Source organism: Gavialis gangeticus, unplaced genomic scaffold (assembly GCF_001723915.1).
Source record: "Gavialis gangeticus isolate Ggan-Ray unplaced genomic scaffold, GavGan_comp1, whole genome shotgun sequence".
Taxonomy (NCBI): Eukaryota; Metazoa; Chordata; order Crocodylia; family Gavialidae; genus Gavialis; species Gavialis gangeticus.
In genome coordinates this window covers 45,494,327-45,504,484 of record NW_017729000.1, presented here as the reverse complement: position 1 = coordinate 45,504,484, position 10,158 = coordinate 45,494,327, and positions in this window count along the sequence as shown.

Genomic DNA, 10,158 nt, shown 5'->3' with positions numbered 1-10,158 from the left:
CTTCCTTCCTTCAGTGGCTTGAACTTCATTATAGTGATGCCACACACTAGTTTTTTTCTGATTAGGTATTATTATGACTAATTCAAACCAAAAACTAACAGATCTTAAGCAAACACTTCCAACTTCCTTAACTCAAAAAAAGAAATGAGACACTGCTTTGTGTATTTGCTGAACTGTAAGTGAAACAAAAAATAACCACTGTTTTAGTTTAGGTTTTCCTTTCACTTGCAGTCTGAGATGAAATAAGAATTTTAGCTTTGGTTTTGATTTGACCTATACAGCCAATTAGGTGAATTCATAACTTGATTTTTGGTTATATTATGTGAGTGTATTTACCTTCCTGTTTACAAATCAGTAAAACATATATGTACTCTCTCTCTCACTTCCTAGGGATAATCACCTGAAAAACATTAATTACAACTTTGAAACTCCCAAGCTTGCCTAATATTGTATTGGCATCCATTCATTGTTACTAATGAATTTTATGAAACGATGAATTTTTAGAAATGGAAAATTTCCCACAGAAAAATAAAGCACTAGAAAATTTTCTGCTCCACATCTCTGCTCTTGGCATAGCTTGAGTGGTGCAGACATCTTTGCGATCCTGGGCACAAAAAAGTCAATCAAGTGCTAATGCTTAGATCACAGGTATTGCCACAATGTCTTGTACCTGCTTTTCTAGTGGACCAGGATGTTGGTGATGGCGAGTCCCTGTTCCGCACATTTCGTAAAGAGGAAGATGCCACTGCAGTTGACCTTTCCCAGTTCTTCCTTGCCGACAGTTTCATTCCAGAGATTTGAGTCCCTTCCAACCTTGGCGCTGAAATCACTGAGCAGAATAAGTCTATTTCCCTCCAGAATGTCAGGGAGGACTTGGTCAAGGTTGGCATAAAATTCCACCTTGGCTTCATTGGCTAGCATCAAGAGTCAAGGCAATCATGCTGAGGACAATGGCATATTGACTCCCTGCCGTTTTAAGTTGCAGAGTCATAAAGTGCTCGTTCAGTCAGATAGGGAACTCGTTGAGTTGGTTTTTAATGGAAAAGCCAACTTTGTGTTCTCCTTCCTGCTTACCCTTCCAGAAGAGGATATTGCCTTCTCTTTGTTCTTTGAGCTGCCCATCTCCGGCTTGTACAGTCTCACTTGGTGCAGTGATGTCAATGTTGTCACTTGAGTTCTCAAGTCACAATTGCAGTACAGCGCTCTGGGAATTCACTATTAGGACTGTCCTAATTGGAGTGCGATTTGGCAGCTGTAACTGCGACTGCACAGCCCTTTTTAGAATACACTCTGCTCACTGCATTATGGGTAGAGAGTTAGAAAATGTGCCCTAAACATAGTCTGCCTACCCACCCTTTTCCTGACTGGATAACCACATTCAGTGGAATAATCTTTACTATAGTTAAAATCAACAAAGACGCACAATTATTTTCAGGATTGAATGCTGGAACATCAAGAATCTCAGTGTTCCTTGATGTTCTTTGAAAATCCTGGAACATCAGGACTCTCAAGACCATACTACCTGATACCTCTTTAGGTGCAGATGATGTTGCCCTTTTTTAGGGAACTCCTTGATTCTGATTTCCTTCCACCTTATTAGTTTTTTAATGTCAGCATTTTTCCATTTTTTTTGGATACTAATCCTCCAACCTTCTTGCTTTTCCTGTATTTGGTTCACTCCTGACTGTCTTCAATGCTGATAGCAGCTCTATCCCCACTGCTTCTGTTTTAGGTTCAACTTCCACTGTGCAAGGCCTCTGTGACAAAGTATCAGCATTCTGGTGCTGCATCCCAGGGTGATACACTATTTGGTAGTTGAATTTAGCCATCTGTTCCAACCATTTAGCCAGTTGTTCTTGGATTGTTGATAATTGCGTATCCACCAGAGAGAACTGTGGTCTGTTCTTAATGAGAAATGTCTTTCCAAGATGAAGTGTCAAAAATGTTTGCTGAAGGTCACTGTGACGGTGATATCTTGAGACCGGGCACAAAGCTGGCCTGCCCACCCATCTAGGGCAGTCCGCCCTGTCTTACCTGCCACAACTTGATGAATAAAGAAAGACGTAATAATGCAGGAGGCTGCCCATTTTATGCCCTGATGCCGAGGGTGTTATACATGGCTCCAACCTTCCCTATACCATGTCCCATGCCTAGCAGATGGCATCCAAAATCATCAAACTTCCCTCAGCTCCCTTGCTGAGCCGTACCACTCAGCCTCTGCCCCAAATTTGGCCTCAGGCATAGGTAGACTTACCTTGGCCATTACGCCCCTCTCACTGGGGCTTCCCCTCATGCCCCCTTTCCTGGGGCTTACCTCACTAAACGATTGGGGCTGGCTTATGCGCAGTCCTTCAGGCCATGCAGACTCTACGCCCTCCTGCTTAGCCCTTCAGGCCCGTCTACGTGGACCATATTTTATGCCTCCTACACAGTCCTTCAGGTTGCCCATGCAAATCCTACTCTGCATGGCCTACTATACCCTCTATGCCACCTCACTGGGGCCACTATTCCACCCCCTTACTGGGGCCCTAATCCTCTCCGTCACTGAGGCTATAGTAGGTGTGGGCAATTATTTTGGGTGGAAGGCCGCTTACCCAGTTTTGGCAGGCTGTCGAGGGCCGCATGGGTACCGCTGCCCCTTGACAGGTGCACCGCCCCCTGGTTACCATCTTGGGACCAATGTCTCAGTGTCTTGGAACCAATGTCCCAGGGCCAGTACCGGTGGGGCTCAAAGCAGGGCACAAGCTGGCAGGGGTCTATGAAACCAGTCTGGGCTGCACCAGCAGGGAGAAGGGGGAGCTGGTCTGGCTTCATAGAGCCCCTGCCAGCTGGGACCCCGCGCTTCTGCTGCCCTGGCACTGGCCCCGGGACACTGGTGTGGGCCCTGTGCTCCCACTGGCTCCCTGCTCACTCAATCCTAGTGCCCCCCAGCCCTGTGGTATAGGCAGCGGGGGGGGGGGCAGCGCACAGCCCCGACCCACTGCTTGCCGGCAGGGAAGAAGCTGGTACCTTTGATAATTAGGCCATATGTAGTACTGCAAAAATTATTACAGAGAAGTTATCCAACACAGATAGCCTCTACACCTTTTCTGAAATCCTCCCATTGCATAGATTACCCCAACTTGTCTGTGGTGACAGATGACAGAACAAGGAGCACTGGTCTCAAGTTGTAGCAAGGGAAGTTTAGGTTGGATATTAGGAAGAACTTTCTCACTTGGAGGGCGGTGAAACGCTGGAATGGATTACCTAGAGAGGTGGTGGAATCTCCATCCTTGGAGGTTTTTATGGCCTAGCTTGACAAAGCCCTGGATGGAATGATCTAGGTGGGGATGGTCCTGCCTTAAGCAAGTGGTTGGACTAGATGACCTCCAACCCTAATTTTCTATGATTCTTTAAATTCCACACCTCTACCTCTTCAAGCCCCAAACATACCCCACAGCCCTACAACTCAACACCCCCACATCCTACACACTCTAATGCACTGCATCCCCCGCACCCCAATACTTCTCATATACTACATTCCCCACACAGCTCCAAATACACTTTACATCCCACAAACTTCCATATACTCCAACAACCCCCCATATCCACACCCCTGCATTCCACACACTCAAATACCCTACATATCTCAACACCCCTCACACCTCAATTCTCCTATTACCCACACATCCTAATACCCCATATCTTATACACCCCCACATCCTGAACACTCACAAAGAGCCCTCATATCCTACACACATCCAAACATTCCCTACATCCCCCACACCCTAACACTCCCAAGTCCTGCAACCACAGAAACACCCCTCACTTCCTACACATCACCACATCCTGCACACCATAAAATATGCCTGCTACATCTACTCTTCACCTCGCTGTTCAGTTAGGGACAGATTGGGCATATCTACACATTCATTAATGTGCAGTGGTTACTGTGCATTAAATTTAGTACTTATATAATCAAGTACTAAATGAATGTGCAGTGACCAGAGTTACTGTGCAGTGGTGCCCATGCATACCTTTTTAGTGACACTACTGTACAGTAGCCTTATAATACGGTGCAGTAGTGTATTAGCTGTGACATGCTACTGTGCAGTATTATTAGGTTACTGAATAGTTAGTGTCTCATGTAGATGTGCCCACAGAGAAGCACTCCTGCCACCACCAGGCACCAGGGAGTAGAGGTACACTGATACTTTGATCCGATCTTGGATCAACACCGATATAAAGAAAATTGACTATATTAGAAATTGGCCTGATGTGGCTGATAATTTGGCTAATAAATGCCCATGCATGTGCACAGCCGCAGTGCAGCACATAGACAGCGAGGAGCACAGCCTGGTAGCCTGGAGAGCTGTGTGCAGGTGGTAAATCTGTTATGGTGGACAGGGAGAGGGAGGAAGGAAGGGGCGTGGGGGGCCAGATCAAGGCCCCCATGGTGAGGGAGGGAGTGGAGCTAGGGCAAGTGTTGTCCAGCCGGGGTGGGGCAGGGTGTGGGATGGAGCCATCACTTGTCCGGGGGGGGCCAAGAGGGGCCTGCTGCTGCTGCATGCACCCTGGGAGGGCATGGGGGGGGGGCGTGTGTCCCTGGATCTGTGCGGGGCACGGGTGGGCTGGGCTTCTGTTATGGGCTGGGGCCAGGGCTGTGCCAGGCTCTTCCCAGCATGTGGGAGGGGTGCATTTGGGGTGGGCTGCACTTGGGGTGGGCAGTGGTGGTGCTGGGAGGGGGCTATGGTGAATTTTGGGGTGGCTGCAACACCCCCTCCCCCGTAGACTCCCTCTCCGTGCTGCCACTGCCTGCCCCAAGCACAGACCGGCCCAGCCCTCACTGGGAAGAGCATGGTGCAGCCCTGGCCCTGGCCCCAGCCCACAGCTGCAGCCCACCCTGCCCACACCCCATGCAAATCTGGGGGCAAACCCCCACCCTGTGCCCTCCCAGGTATCAAGGCCCTGCGCCCCATGGATGAGCCGTGGCTCCGTCTGGCACCCCACCTCGCCCCGGTTAGCCAGCGCCTGCCCCAGCTCCTGTCCCAGCCCCACTCCTCCCTCACCACAGGGGCCTTGATCTGGCCCCTCAAGCCCCTTTCCTCCCCACTCCCCTTCCACCACAACAGACTTACCTGCTGGATTCAGCTCTTCAAGCTGAAGAGTTGTGTATCAGAAATCGGATCCATATCAGCCAATATTTCTCCTTAAAAATTGGCTATTGGTATTGGCCCCCCTAATCTCTATCGGTGCACCGCTACCAGGGAGCCATAGTTCCTGCCCACCACTTCAGCTTCAGCCCTGCCAAAAGCCATTCCCTCTGTGCCTTGTCAGTACTACTGGGAGTTCCAGCAGAGTGAACCCTCCCACTCTGCCTTGTCAGTGCCAGTTAGTGCTCTGGCATGGTGAACATAATCAGAGCAGGTTAACTCCCTTTTCATCTTCACTGCATCCCAGTGACAGAGATTGTGAGATACTGGCCTCACTTGGCTGAGAATAAGTATACAAAATACTTACAGGGTCAAGCAGAGACAGAGATGTGTACCAGCCCATGGCAGGTGCAGACTTACACTAGCACTGTGTGTGTGCAAGATGAGCATGTAGGAAGAGGGATACATGCACAGGCACATCATGCTACCAGTTTTTTAAGCAGAATTAATAATTGACATCAATGAAAAGCTCTGCTCAAACACTAATGATTGATATGGCTTATAGAGCATGTGTGAGGGGAGGGGGAATGCATATACGTGCATGAAAGGAGAGAGATAAATTCCTGCCACAAAGTTTTCTTTTCCTGCTAATTTTCTGATTAGCCCCTGTCTGACGTGTTTGCAGGCAGCACTCCATGGAGCTTATTGAAAGGCAATATAATCTTTCTAAGCAGCAAACCGGGGGCAGGCACACCATTCAATTCCCACCAGACAGAAAACTGCATTCAGAAGTAATAACTCTTAGGAAACTCACAGTGCAACACTGACAAGCAGCCTGGAGGGTTGTGGAAATCCTTTCTGTGGATGAGCCGAAAGGATTCTCCTCCTATACCCTAAAGCCTGCATGTCATTTAGTCCAATAAAAGGCATTATCAGGAAGGTGGCATTTTGTTCTGGCATATCTTAGGCCTCCAGCCCAGCACTAGCTCTGCTAGCTTTACATGAGAACATGAGTCTTAGGACATGGGGCAGGCCGCCAGGTGCAATGAGCTGGCTTTGTGTCAGAGATGTTTTACAGGCTCCGAAGGATGAAAAAAAGCACTGATAGGGACAAAAAAAACAGAAGGAGTAGGGCTAGAGGTGGGAACTCTGCTATCAGCACTGGGGAGCTGCACCTGGTGCATCCAAGCTGCTTTGCCTACCTCCTCACTCCATCCTAAGATTATTAGCCATAAAGTCAGCCCAGTAATACAGGACATACTGGCCCATGACCAGTTCATCAGCAATGCCTTCAGTGGGGAGAAGTGGGATCAGCCTTGACTTGGGAGGCCCCATAGCCTGGATGATGCTATAAAGCTAACCACTGAAATGGAAGAAGTAAAAAAGCTGAAGGCCCTAAATAACCAAGGCACTGAGGCAAGGGTGCATGTGCATACCAGGGAGGAAAGGTCAGAAGCATACATTCCAAACCTGGAGTTGTCAGTTTGTGAACAGTGATGGAGACATTGAAAGAAATCCAAGGTGAGCTGGACCAACTCAAGAAGAGTATGAAACCCAGACCCAAAGCAGATGTACCAGCGGAGGTCCTCCTAGACTATGGCAGCTGGGGTGCTGTCCAAAGGATGCTAATGGATGCTGGCATTATAGTGGCCATGGTCACCTCTGGGAGGAACACTCAGAGAGAAGGTGGTTCCAGGCAGGGAAACTGAGGTGGATAGTGGAGAGCGGCCCATCCACTGCTGGCAAACACAGAGGCCCACAGAATGAGATGGTAATTGTTGGTGCCACAGGGTTGGGATACTACCTGGAAGGAAAGCTAGGAAAAGTTTCTTGCCAATTCCTCTTAGATTCAGGTGCCCAGGTATTCATTGTACATAGCTGGGTATGGGAGCAAGCTACAACTGAAACAAAAAGAAGCCTCCAACCCTGATCAAGGTTGCCAATGGAGAAGCATGTCCAGTTCTGGGAGAATGGAGTACAGCCATCAATCTCCAAGGCCTACAGCTGCTATGTAAATTCCTCGTAGCAAAGGATTCCAATCAAAATGATGATCACTGGCAAACTGAAGAGATGGTGCCATGAAGAAGAGAAGGGCTTATTTGAATCTAAGTTCAATAAAAAATTGTGATTCCTGGTGGAAACTGCAATGGGTAAAAGTTAAAGGGGTGGCTCGAAATGTAACACCTTAGAGAACCAAATAATAACCTTCAGTGGAATGCAGGAAAATTAAAACATGAATTCAAGTTAAGTCATAACGGCCTGGAGCCTGAGCAAATGGGGACAGTACAAGAAGTCCTATTGGAGTATGCAGATGTACTCAGCCTTGGAGGCCACGATCTAGGGCAAGGGTTTTCAACCTTTTGAAAAAAGTGTAGCCCCGGTTGCCCCCTTTTTAATAAGTACACCCCGGGGGGAAGAAGGGGGGAGCAGCTGGACATTGAGCGGGTGGGTGGCGAGAGGGTGGAGCAGCAGCAGCACGGCATCTGTGCAGCCCTGCTCTCACCCCGCCCCTGCTCCAGTGAGGTAGTGGTGTGGGGTGGTGGTGCTCTGTCCCCACCCACCCCCGCATGCCCCCTGGGACCTTTCAGAGTACTCCCAGGGGTATGTGTACCCCCTGTTGACAGCCCCTGATCTAGGGCATACAGACCTAAAAAAGCACTGTATCAACACTGGCAATGCCAGGCCTGTCAAACAGGGGCCTCAAAGAGTACCCATACATTTCCAGAGGGAGTTTGATCAGAAGCTTCAACAGATGGAGGAAAGAGGCATCATGAGGCTGTCTGTCGGCCCATGGGCTGCCCTTGTGGTGTTGGTGCAGAAGAAAGGGGGAGGGGTGCGGGTCTGTGTGGATTAGCGTATACTGAATGATGTTACCTTTAAGGATGCCTACCCCTCACCTTGAATTAATGACACACTAGATCTCCTGGCCAAAGCTCAATGGTTCTCCATTCTTGATCTAGCTAGTGGGTACTGGCAGGTGGATAGAAGACAGAAGGACAGAACTAAGACAGCTTTCTGCACTAAGAATGGACTTTTTAAGTTTAATGTTATGCCTTTTGGGTTATGTAATGTTTTTAGTACTTTTCAGAGACTGATGGATATTGTATTAGCAAATTTACTAATCGGAGAGCCTAAGGACTGCTTTTCCCCATACTTTTCAAGGTAAAGTCCTGGTCAGGAGCTGAGCTGACTTTGGCATGCTGGTACTGCCACAGAGGGGACAGGGAGGGCTGGGACTTAGGCCTAACTGGAGAGTCTAAGGAGCTGTGGGACTCATCCTCACTGAAAGCTATAACCAGGGTAGGTTCTAGACTGTGTGGGTATTCAAAGAGACTGTGTAAAGGCTGTGGGTTCTAAGCAAAATCCCTGCCCAGCTGCGTAGCCTGTGACAGATACCTGTACTACTTGAATTCAGGGGAGCTTTTATCACAAAAACAGTATCTCCCAGATCAGATCTTCTTGAACACACTGTTGAAAGACCCTGTGAAAATGGTTAGTTTGAAGGGCCCTACGCCCTGTTTCCAATAAGGTTACTAAGCTCCCAGAGTCCTCAGTGGTAGATGCACAGATAAGTGAGTCTGTCCTAGGGCCTTGTCACACATTACACTGTGAACTGCACAAATTGTGATCGGCTTAGTGCTAGCTTGCAGTAACACCTTCAATGTGAGCAGCACATCTGTGGGGAGTGGCCAGGGGTTAAGAGCTCCAGGAGCCACCCAAAATGAATGTATAGGCCCCTACACTGTCTGATTTTGCTTGCTGACATGTCTGATTCTGAATGAGGTGTTGGTTTTAAGGTGGCAGACTGGTCACTGGTGTCAGATCCTTGGAGGGAAGGGAGTGGTAGCGTCGCACCCTAGCTGGACCTGGTGAAGTAGTTATATGTAGCACCAGGGCCTTGCAGCCCAGGCCAGCCTGAAAGGTGACAGCTTGAGGCTGGAGACCTGAGGGGGACATGCTTAAGAGACCACATCAGAAGTGTAGTCAGCCTGGTAACTGCAACAAACGAAGCATATAAAAAGTGCACAGCAGGAGGTGGTGCAGCTGTGGCAGCACCTCTGAGGCGACCACCTCAAAGGTGGCACCCCTAAGGTCCATGGAGATTTGAGATAGGGTGGGGTAGAAGGAGGGCTAGGTTATAGGGACAGAAGGAGCTGTAAAGATATGGGACTTGAACATCTCCCCAATGGGAAGTGGGGGGCACCTTCCCATTATGGCTGGAGTGTACCCAGATGGGCTTTGATTAGTCGTGTTCTCCAAGCTCAGTGGTACTGTTGCCCAGGGCCTCTCCACTCCCCAACTAGGGCCAGGGACCAGTGTGCAAATTCAGAGCCCTGGAGCTCTTTACTCTTTCTATACAAACACTACAACCAGGGCTTGCAGTAGCTGATCTGTGGGTAGTATAGGTAGTGGGTGAGTGTGAGCATCTCCCCAGTGGGTTGGTGTCAAGGCTAGCTTCAGGCAGATGAATGCAGGAGAACACCCAGCATGGATCAGTGCCTGGTCAAGTGATCAGTACCCAAGTGCATGGCCCTGGAGACCAGACCAATGCCACTGGCTTCCATGCCTGTCTTGCAGCAGCAGGCATGCAGGATGGAAAATTGGTCCAGCTGTGTTCATCTGCACAGGGATCCATACACTATTCTAACAGAATTGGCTAAATCCATGAATCACCTCTAAAAATATGGACTTGCAGTTCACTCCTGTCCTTTCAAGCTTCTTACGAAACAGCTGATTGCTGCTGATCAGGGTTCCTCCTGCCTGTGTCAGCAGGCATGCAAAGGCAGGCCTGCCCTGGGTGAAGAAACTGTGGAAGGAGAGATGTGTTGGTGCTGGTGTGTGCGACTATGCATGAATGCAAAATGCATGTCTGTGCGCATGTGTCTAAGTCTTTGCATGTCTCCAGAGCATGAACAACTGGTGCCTCCCAAGACTGGGGGGCACCATTTGTAGGTGGTGTCATCGTTGATGAGTGGGGAGCGCCTGCAGATGCTGGCGGAGGTGTCGGTGGTAGGGGGGGCGGGGG